At 50.1% G+C, this 9,457-nt stretch overlaps 1 protein-coding gene across 5 annotated transcripts in view; it reads right to left on the bottom strand.

Annotated features, from left to right (window-relative positions):
* The window catches only part of Dyrk1a (dual specificity tyrosine phosphorylation regulated kinase 1A), a 122,241-nt gene extending 113,576 nt beyond the window's left edge, over window positions 1-8,665 (bottom strand). For 2 of the 5 annotated variants that reach the window (XM_029470577.1, XM_029470579.1), the window contains exon 1: window positions 6,769-7,014. The gene's annotated coding sequence lies outside the window, so the exon portion shown is untranslated. Of the gene's footprint in view, window positions 1-6,768; window positions 7,015-7,213; window positions 7,911-8,645 lie in introns of those variants that run through there. The other 3 variants (XM_029470578.1, XM_029470580.1, XM_021185336.2) reach the window with 3 other exon arrangements.
* Between the last annotated feature and the right edge of the window lie 792 nt (window positions 8,666-9,457).

Below are 9,457 nucleotides of genomic sequence, written 5' to 3'. Positions count from 1 at the left end.
AGAGACAGAGACAGAGAGAGAGAGAGAGAGACAGAGAGGAAACAAAGATAGACAGAGGCAGAGGCAGAGGCAGAGGCAGAGGCAGAGGCAGAGGCAGAGGCAGAGGCAGAGGCAGGCAGGTCTCTGAGTTTGAAGCCAGCCTAGTCTAAAGAATGAGTGCCAGGACAGCCAGGGCCAAGGGCTGTTACACAGAGAAATCCTGCCTCAAAATAATTAATAAATAAATAAAAATTTAAAAAAAGGAAAATGCGCTCTTCAGACACTGATTGTAAACACATAAACTGATATGATATTTTAGAAGACACCTTGGCAACAATATACGTTGTTCCAGTGTGCTCATAGCTGGTACACAGTCTTCCTTATAGATAGGTATCCTACAGCAGATGCTCAGAGCACAAGTTTACTTACCACTAAGTGTACATAAGAACAGCAGTGACAACAATTTTAATATCCCTTCATTAGAACTAAAGAAACCAAAGGGTATGTATAAAATGAAATCGTTCCCAAGCAAAATGAAAGCAAAAATCAACAAAACAAACAGAACCAAACCTGACAAGGGCCAGGAATGCAGCTCCTGTGGTAGTGTATTTGCCTACAATCCATGAATCCCCAGATCGAACCCTAGCATGGCATAAAGTGGGCATGGGGACACATGCCTGTAACAACATTCCAGGGGCTGAGGCAGAAGGATTTCAAGGTAGGCTGGGCTACATGAGAGCCCATCATGCTCCTCCAGAGAAACCCAGTCTGGTTCCCAGCATCCATCTGGGGTGTTCATAACTGCCCACAAGCTCTATGGGATCCAACACACTCTTCTGGCACCCAAGGGCCCTTACACAAATGTGGCATATACTCATATAGACACACAAATACTCTAACATTTTAAAGAAGGTGGCACACATATTAATCCTAACACCCCAACGCAGAGATAGGCAGATCTCTGTGAGTTCAAGGCCAGACTAGTCTATATAGCAAATTCCAGGCCAGCCAGACATACACAGCAGAACCTTTTCATCGACACGACAAACAACTTAGAAAATTAAAAACAACACATACATGGAAGTCAAGTATGGTAGCTCAGTCCTATAACACCAGCTCCTGAGAGAATGCAGGAGGACTGCTGTGAGTTTAAAGCCAGTGTGAGCTGCATAATGAATTCCAGACCAGATAGGACCAGAGAGGCTATCACCAAAATAAATTTAAAAAAGAGCCAGGCCTCAGGCTGGAGAGATGGCTCAGTGGTTCAGAGCACTGACTGCTCTTCCAGAGGTCCTGAGTTCAAATCCCAGCAACCACATGGTGGCTCACAACCATCTGTAATGGGCTCTGATACTCTCTTCTGGGGTGTCTGAAGAAAGTGTAATATAAAACAAATAAATAAATCTAAAAAAAAAAGAAAAACAAAAGAGCCAGGCCAGGTGATACAGGCCTATAACCCCAGCTACTCCAAAGGCTGAAGCAGGAAGATCTGAGTTCAAAGCCTTCCTGGAACACAGAGTGAACTCAAAGCTAAAGAAACACTAGTAAGTCCCTCCCAAACACTAGCAAGAGAAAGGACTGGACAATGTACTTCAGTGGCCTATTTATCTGTGAGGCTAAAAGGAAATTAATCACACCAAGCATTCCCTAGGAATGAGCTCCTTGCATGAAGAGCGCTGTGTCTGAGACTGACAGACACCTGTAAATGTGGATGCCCCATAAACTCTTGTCCTCTAGTCCATCTAAAAAGAACAGCCCGTGCTAGTGCAGTTCAGGCACCCGGTCTCTCTGCATTCCTCCTCTGTAAGGTGAGATGAATCTCGTCCCCCAGAGCTTTTCTCAGATGTCTGTGCTGCAACAGGATGACCAGAGTCCTTATAAACAAAGCTCCTTCCAGAGGTCATCGAAAACTACACAAAATTGCCTGAGCCTGGGAATCCCAAAACCCTGACAAGTTCTCCAGAGGAGAGCAGGTCAGCCTGCCCAGGTCCCGCTACATCTACCACCTGCTAACAGAAAGGCTGGGGTTCCCCTTCCCTCACAGTCAGGACTCCAGGAAGGAGGTGTCAGCTAACGACTGTCTCCTAAGTCACTGCTAGCATCTTACAGCACTAGTGACTCTCAGACACTGAAAGCCCCAAGACCCAAATGCTGCTCTAGCTGTCCAGTACTCCATGTTGGTCTAGCACTACCTGCTGGGCCACACACACTATCGGGACAGAGCAGACTATTAAGAGGAAAGCCAAAAGTTTACATTTTACTATTTACATGATATAATCACAACTATAAAAAATTGTTCTGGGGCTGAGCGGTGGTGGCACAAGCCTTTAATCCCAGCATTTGGGAGGCAGAGGCAGGCAGATTTCTGAGTTCAAGGCCAGCCTGGTCTACAAAGTAAGTTCCAGGACAGCCAGGGCTACACAGAGAAACCCTGTCTCAAAAAACCAAAAAAAAAAAAAAAAAGTTGTTTCTCTCAGAAAACAGTGTCAGTAAACTATTAGACCCCAAATATCTTCACTACAAAAAAAAAAAAAATTGTACAAATTCATTCTTCTCATCAGACTACAGATAGATAGATAGATAGATAGATAGATAGAAAACAGATCCAGCAATATATCTGGGCAATCTGAGTTTTCATTATAGCACAAAGCTTAATGGCCAATACTGAACAGTGATCGTTCAATAAACTGCCTTATTTCCAGAGATTTCTTCCAAAATATTTAGAAGTGAACAAGTAATGTTTAATTTTCCTTCATTCCACCTATCTACAGAAGCAAATGCTCAGCCAAATAAACAGCCACCCTTCCAAAGACCACAAATCCCAGCCTCCTGTGCAGCTAAGTATGGTCACATGACTAGATCTGACCACTAGCACATGGGTGGGGAAGACCCCGTTGTCCATTGGAGAGGAGGCAGACAGACATTAAAGGATTAAGTGTATATAAGTCAGTTGTGACTCACCCTACAACTATCAGCAATAAAGGCTGTGGAAGAAGGAGAAAGCCCTACTTGGCTCTCATGGGGAAGCTGAGGGCGAATGCTTGCCTCATGTGTGTAATGTCCTAGATTTAACTTTGTGCACAGCTAAGGGGGAGAGGGGACAGGGGGTGGGGACAGGAAAGGCATCCCTGAGGTAATGATGCAGAGGAAGAAGAGTGAGTGTGTCTGAAAAGGAGACAGGGAAGAGCAGAGAAGTATCCATCCCACCATCTGCACAGCAACATGACAGCTGCCAACCTGCTATCACAGGGGAAGACACCTATGCTGAGCCTGAGTCCTGAAGTCATTCCCTAGAAGTACTTGAGGGGCCTCAAGGACTTCTCCAAACCAGGTACCTCAAAGCTCTTGGAGAAACGAAACGCCAGTGCCAGCAACCCACCCAGACACACCCAAGACACAACCATAGCCACAAATCCCATCAAATATTTCTAAATAAAAAAAAAAATCAACTGATCGCTGAAATTGTTTTGTTTTTTTCAACTTTAAAAAAAAAAAGGAACAAAAAAAGCTAGGGGTTGTGTGACTGTGACAATGTTGTTTAAAAAAGAGTTGATGCCTTCCTTCTATACGCTGGTTTCATACCACGTCAAACCATCACAGCAGGCCAACCCAAGCAAAGCGTCTCAATTATGAGATTTCAATTTTGTATGATGAAATGACTCATCATCGAGACATGACTTCTACATGACTCCTGCATATCACACACACACACATCCCTAGTCAAAAAGTATTTCTTGTCAAATTTTAGTTTATTAACAATAATAACATACATAAAAAAATCATCCTTGAGAAAAATGGCATCTCTTCAGAACTAACTGCCAAGAATCCAGCATGGCTCCTTGTCAGCACAAATCTGCCTTGGTAGATCCACAGCAGGTTAGATGTCCAATGTTAGGTTTCTCTCTCAACCAAGAACTGTAACTCACTACAGAATGCTCAAATGAGAATTTCAAAGCCAAAATATAACTTTAAAAAGCATAGCTGTTTAATACAATGTACTTCCAAGTCAAATTTTGTTTTTATATATCAATATGAAACTAAAATTTTTAAAATAACACTTGCCTGCACTAGCTAATGTGAACCTTTATTTTAGTTCCGTGAAACCTGCATTCAACTCTCACGTACCCAGCAGAAGACTTTACACTCAACAGCTTAACATTATGAAGCTGACGTGAAGCATAATTTCAAAAGATTCCTTCATTTAGGGACAACTTTAGGTAAGTTAAAATAATTTAATAATTTTTTTCCAAGTAATTAAACACCAATTTTTAATCCCCATAAAACCCCACCCCATGCGAGCACTGGGTTATGAGTTCCCACAGACTGCCTTGCCATCAAACACGACAATGGGTAGGACAGCACAGGGTCCCTGCCTTCAGAAGACATACCCACTCCATACACTACTACTCCAGTCCTACAGCTGTGACAGACAAACTGTGAAGTTACAGGTGACCCTGTCTGTTATGTCCAAGCAAGAGATCTGTTCCTAAGACGAAAGTAGACAAGTACAAATGGAGGAAACCCACCAAAACACTCAACACAAAGTAGAGTGTTAGGGCCAAGTTACTGTCTAGAAATACCACAGAATTCTCAAGACTAACAGCTCCAAGTGCTGAGCCATGTTCTTCACAGACTTTCTGGAAACTTGTGGTGCTTGCTGGCTAAGCTCCTTCTTGAGAAGTTACTGGGAAGAGGGACACTGGCTGGCAGGTGGGAACAAGAGCATCAGCAAGTAGCAAGAGATTCAGAAATGAAGCCCTCCCTCCCTCCCTCTAGGAGTCCAACTATGTATACTATGTAACTATGTCCTGCAGTACAAAATGATTCTTGGTCATCCAAGATTCTATACAAAATTTCTTTCTGGAACAGACATTTGCCAACCATCAACTCTGTAACATCTCTGTGCTATTTAAATTTCTATTAAAATGGTTTAAAGTAATACCCAAAGTAAACACATACAGTATTTCTTTCCTTGACAGTTACATAACACCCATGACAGAATTCATGCCATGTCTGAAACAAGCCATCTTAGCTTTACCCTCAGTCACTGCACTGCACTGCACAGCCCAGACTTGAGCTCCTGCCTCAGACTGTCAGTCACTCCCATCTGTGAGTCACAAGCACAGGAGTCCAGCCACGAAGAAAACTCAGTGACAGAGTAGAACTCTCAAGTGAGATTCCTCTAGCCAAGGGTCTTTTTCACTATCCATGTTCTCATGAATGGTATTTTTTTTCAACTCCTAGCACATAGCAGTGGTATAGCACAGAGCATAGAGGTTACAGTTTTAACAGGTCACACACCAAAGTGTCTTCAAGAAGCTCCACTGGGTCAGTCAGTCAGTTTCCTCTCCTTACAGATAACAACCATCCCTTCAACTCTACTCCTTCAAAAGACAACAAAATCTTCATCATCCACCAGGCATACGAAATGTGTGTCCCTGCCTTACAGACACAGGAGCAGCCCTTCTAGAATAATTTCTGAGCTTATGCCTCTCTGAGGTAAATACAAACTTTCTGTGGCCATTTTTACAGAGTACCTGGTATAGATGCTGACAAGGGTTTTAACTTTTTGGACAGTACCACAGACACCACCGCCATGCTAGGACAGAAGCTCCGAAGGGCAGGGTTCTTTAAGACATGTACCCTGAAAATCCATATATCCAAATAAACCTCCTTAACCATTATTCCTCTGAAACCTTGACAAGTGAAATTTGAGCTCCTGTCTCCCACTTACAGTCTATTTAAAAATGTAATTCTTTAAGACAATTAAAAAAATTTAACAAAGATAATTCCACTACATTATTAACATTAACATCTCAAATCAAAATACCTAATAGTTACTCATAACATGCAAAGTACAAAGTGTCAAAAGAGAAATGTAAGTATTTAAAGAAAAAAAATAACTTCACACCAAACTTTATGACTTATCAATATGCAAAAAGAACTCTATACTGTTAACAGTTAAAGCAAAAAACAAAATGCACCAGTGGTTTCAATTCTTCCACTCAAAAACAGACTAGTTTACTTGGGGGAGGGGGGTGACAAGTTTCATTACAGGGGCTCATCTAAACTGTACTTCTGCAAACCCTAAATTAACTCTACCAAAACCTGTACCCAAACAGTCTCTAGGTTACAGCCCTGAGTCATCATACAGTACTTAATAAGAAGTTAGGAGCCGATGAACAGAAAGCCAGGCTAACAACTGACATAGGCCTCCCGGAGTCCTGGCTGTATGACCTTGGACTAGTCACTGCCCACCTCTAGGCTCAGTCTGCTCATCTGTAAAATGGGCAGCATTTCCAACTGGGAGGTTATTCGAGGGAATATATAAAAGGCCTTGCACTAATCTATGAGTGTGCAAACAGTTACAAGGAATATTTTCTTGGGATTTGGCAGAACTCAAGAAGCAAATGATGCTGCACCTCGACGACAGGAGTCACATAATCTAGGGCTGGGCAAAGACAAGACAAGTCATTGGAGTCACTGACTCACGAATTTTGCCATTTTTAACTATTTCGGGGTAGGGAGGGGCCTCTAGCTTAGTGCTGATATTCAGCAGCTCTGGGGCCTCTGGAGCCTGAGTGGGTCTGCGCCTATAAATAGATGTTGAAGTTTTGAGGCGATACACAGGTCTCCATTCTAATTCCCGTCTCCTCCCGCTGCTATGCAGGTCACCCCGGCCCCTCCGGTGCCCTGGGTAGCCCGCGCTCGCCGCCCGACTTCCGAGCACACCGGGTCCCCAGGCCCGGGCGCGGGCCCACTGGGCCTCGCAGGCAGCAGGCTGCCGACCTTCGCCGGCCCGGCCCGACCGGGCCTTGCGTCCTCGCCTCCCGGCCGCCAGCCCCATTTTCTGATCCCGTGCATTGTCCTTGCCCAGAACCCCGGCGCTCCGCACGCCGGTGGGGACCGAGAGGAGGGACGAGGGAGGAGCTGGGGGCAGAGGATGAGGAGGAAGAGGAGGAGGAGGAGGAGAACAGCCTCCTCCCCTGCGCCCGGGCAGCCAGTGGAGGTCTGGCGCCGGCCGGGCCCGAGGCAGCGGGTCCCACCCGCCGCAACTTTCCTCGGGGACGAGGCTTTCTTCCCCGGGCCCCGGGCCCCAGGCCGCCCGCCCGCCCGCCCGCTCCTAAGATGGCAGGTCCCTCCCTCCCTCCGCTAGAGGCCTGGCGAGCCCGGCTCACAGGCCCCGGGAAGCCGCGCGCAGGGCCGCGCCGCGCCGGGCGGGGCGGACACTCACCGGGACGATGGCGGGGCGCTCGCGCCGCTCCCTCCGGTGAGTCTCAGCCTCGAGCTCCCGCGCCGCGCTCCCGCCGCGGCCTCCGCAGCCAGCGCCGCCCCGGCCGCCTCTCTCCGCCCCCGGCGTCCCGGCTCCGCGCCGCAGCCGCGCTGGCTCAGGGTCCGTCGGGCTGGCGGGGCCGGCGGCGCCCGCGGCCGGGGAGGCAGGCGACAGCCCCTCCCCGGCAAATACCGCAGTCCCCGGGCCCCCGAGTGCTGGCGGCGGGGCCCGGCCCGGCCCGGTGCGGAGGGCGGCGGCGGCGGCGAGGCCGGGCGCCGAGTGGCGGCCGCTGCCGGCCGCTTCTTCCCGACGAGGATTTTTGTAAATCTCACAAAATGGCGCGCGCTCCGAAGCTGCGCAGCGAGCAGCGCCGGGGCCCGAGCGGCGGCGGCGGCGGCGGCGGCGGCTCCGCCAGGAGAGCCCGGACCGCCCGCCCCCGATCCCGCACAGACACTCGCGCACACTCACCGCGCGCACACTCGCCCTCGCACACGCTCCCTCACACTCACACCGGTCCCGCCCGCTCGCCGGCGGCGGCGGCGGCGGCAGCGGCAGCGGCACCAACAGCAGCAGCAGGAACAGCAGCACAAGCGGCGGCGGCGGTGGCGCCCGCACCCCCGCTCGGGGAGTCCGCTTTCTCAGCCCGACCTGGGCCGCGATCGGCAGCAGCGACGGCAGCAGTCTCCCCGGATCCCCCCGCCGCGGTTGCCGCCGCCACCCCCGCCTCACTCCAATGGGGCTTTTTATTATTATTCGGGCGGGAAGCGAAAGGGTTTAAAAAAAAACCAACCAACAAAATGGCGACGGACCGACCCGGTCGCTATAGCAACTGTCAATCAAAACGCAAAACCCCGGCTGACGTGCTGACGTCCTCCGCCCGGCCCCCCCGGCCCCAAGCCGGCGGGCGGGGCCTGTTGCTCGGGTAACGGCAGATTCCGTTCCCTCCTTCCCCTCTCTCCTCCGTCCCCCAGCCAACCACCCAACCCCCCTCAGGTCACGTGAAGGATAAATTCGGAGCTCGGGCCCGCTATGAGTGTCAGAGGAGGGCGCGTGATTCGCTCGGGGGAGGGGAGTGGAGGGAAGGGAAGGGAAGGGAAGGCACGGGGGCGAGGCGGTGGCCTGCCGGTGCGCGAGCGAGCGAGCGCCTGCCGCCTCGCGGCCGCCTCGCCCCACCCCCGCGCTCGCTCCCACGCCGACTGCGGCCGGGCCAGCGCGCGCCCCCGCGGCGCAGCGCGCTCCCGCGCCGCGAGCCCGCAGCCCCGCCCGCACGGCCTAGGAAGGAAGGGAAGCCGAGGGCAAGCCGCCCACCTCGGGGCCCGGGGAGGCCGCTGTCGCGAGCCCCTAGCCGGACCGGGCCCGCGCAGGCCGGGACGATCGCCGGCGTCCGGCTCACCTCCGGAATTCCGCCCGCGGCTGCAGGCGCGCGGCCGCCACCTTGCTCGGGCCGTGCCCGCGCGCGGGCCGCGCAGAAACTTTCCAGGCTGGGCACGCTCCCGGGCGCCGGTTCCCTGGTTTCTCCATCGGAATGCCCAGCCAGCGCCAACCCCAGGGCTTTGGGAGGGGATTGAGTAGGTTGGGGGGGAGCGTGTTTTTTGGTTTTTTTGTTTTTTTTTGATTGTTGCCTGTCCTAAGTCACCTCGGTTTCCCGATTCTTAAATTTGCCCACTTGGCCTTAACCGTCGAATCTTCACTGGAATTCTGCCTTTCGTTTTTATTTATTCTACTGTCATCCGCCTGGCTAAATACTGCTGGGTGTCCTCTCGGGCCATTGACACTGAAGTCCCCTGTGCTGGCTACTTTGTAATTAGGAGACAGCCACTGGCTAAAATTGTATTTTGTACCTATTCTAAAATCATGGCGTTAGCTAGTAGCTTAAAAGGATATACATAAAGATATTTTCGTGTGTAAGTATATACACTGTTGCACACCAAAAGTAACTGGATTTATTTCTACACATGGTTTTTACCATAGTAGTGTTGACGTTTTGCTTAAGCTCTTTGCAACAGATGCAGTCTTATAAACAAATGTAAAAATACTGGTCTCTGTGCAGTATGATCCTAGGAAACACTTGACTTCAGTGATTTCCAACAAACCTCCTATGGTTAGTACACCACTGATATACTAAAGCACCTAGTCAACTTAACAGAAAGTGGGGGGGGGGGGGGGGGGGGAAAAACTAAAGTAAATTAGGGCACAGGAAGGAAA

This window comes from Mus caroli, chromosome 16, assembly GCF_900094665.2.
Source record: "Mus caroli chromosome 16, CAROLI_EIJ_v1.1, whole genome shotgun sequence".
In the NCBI taxonomy this organism is placed as follows: domain Eukaryota; kingdom Metazoa; phylum Chordata; class Mammalia; order Rodentia; family Muridae; genus Mus; species Mus caroli.
The sequence above is the reverse complement of the archived record's forward strand: the minus strand, read 5'-3'. Positions and strand labels throughout refer to the sequence as shown.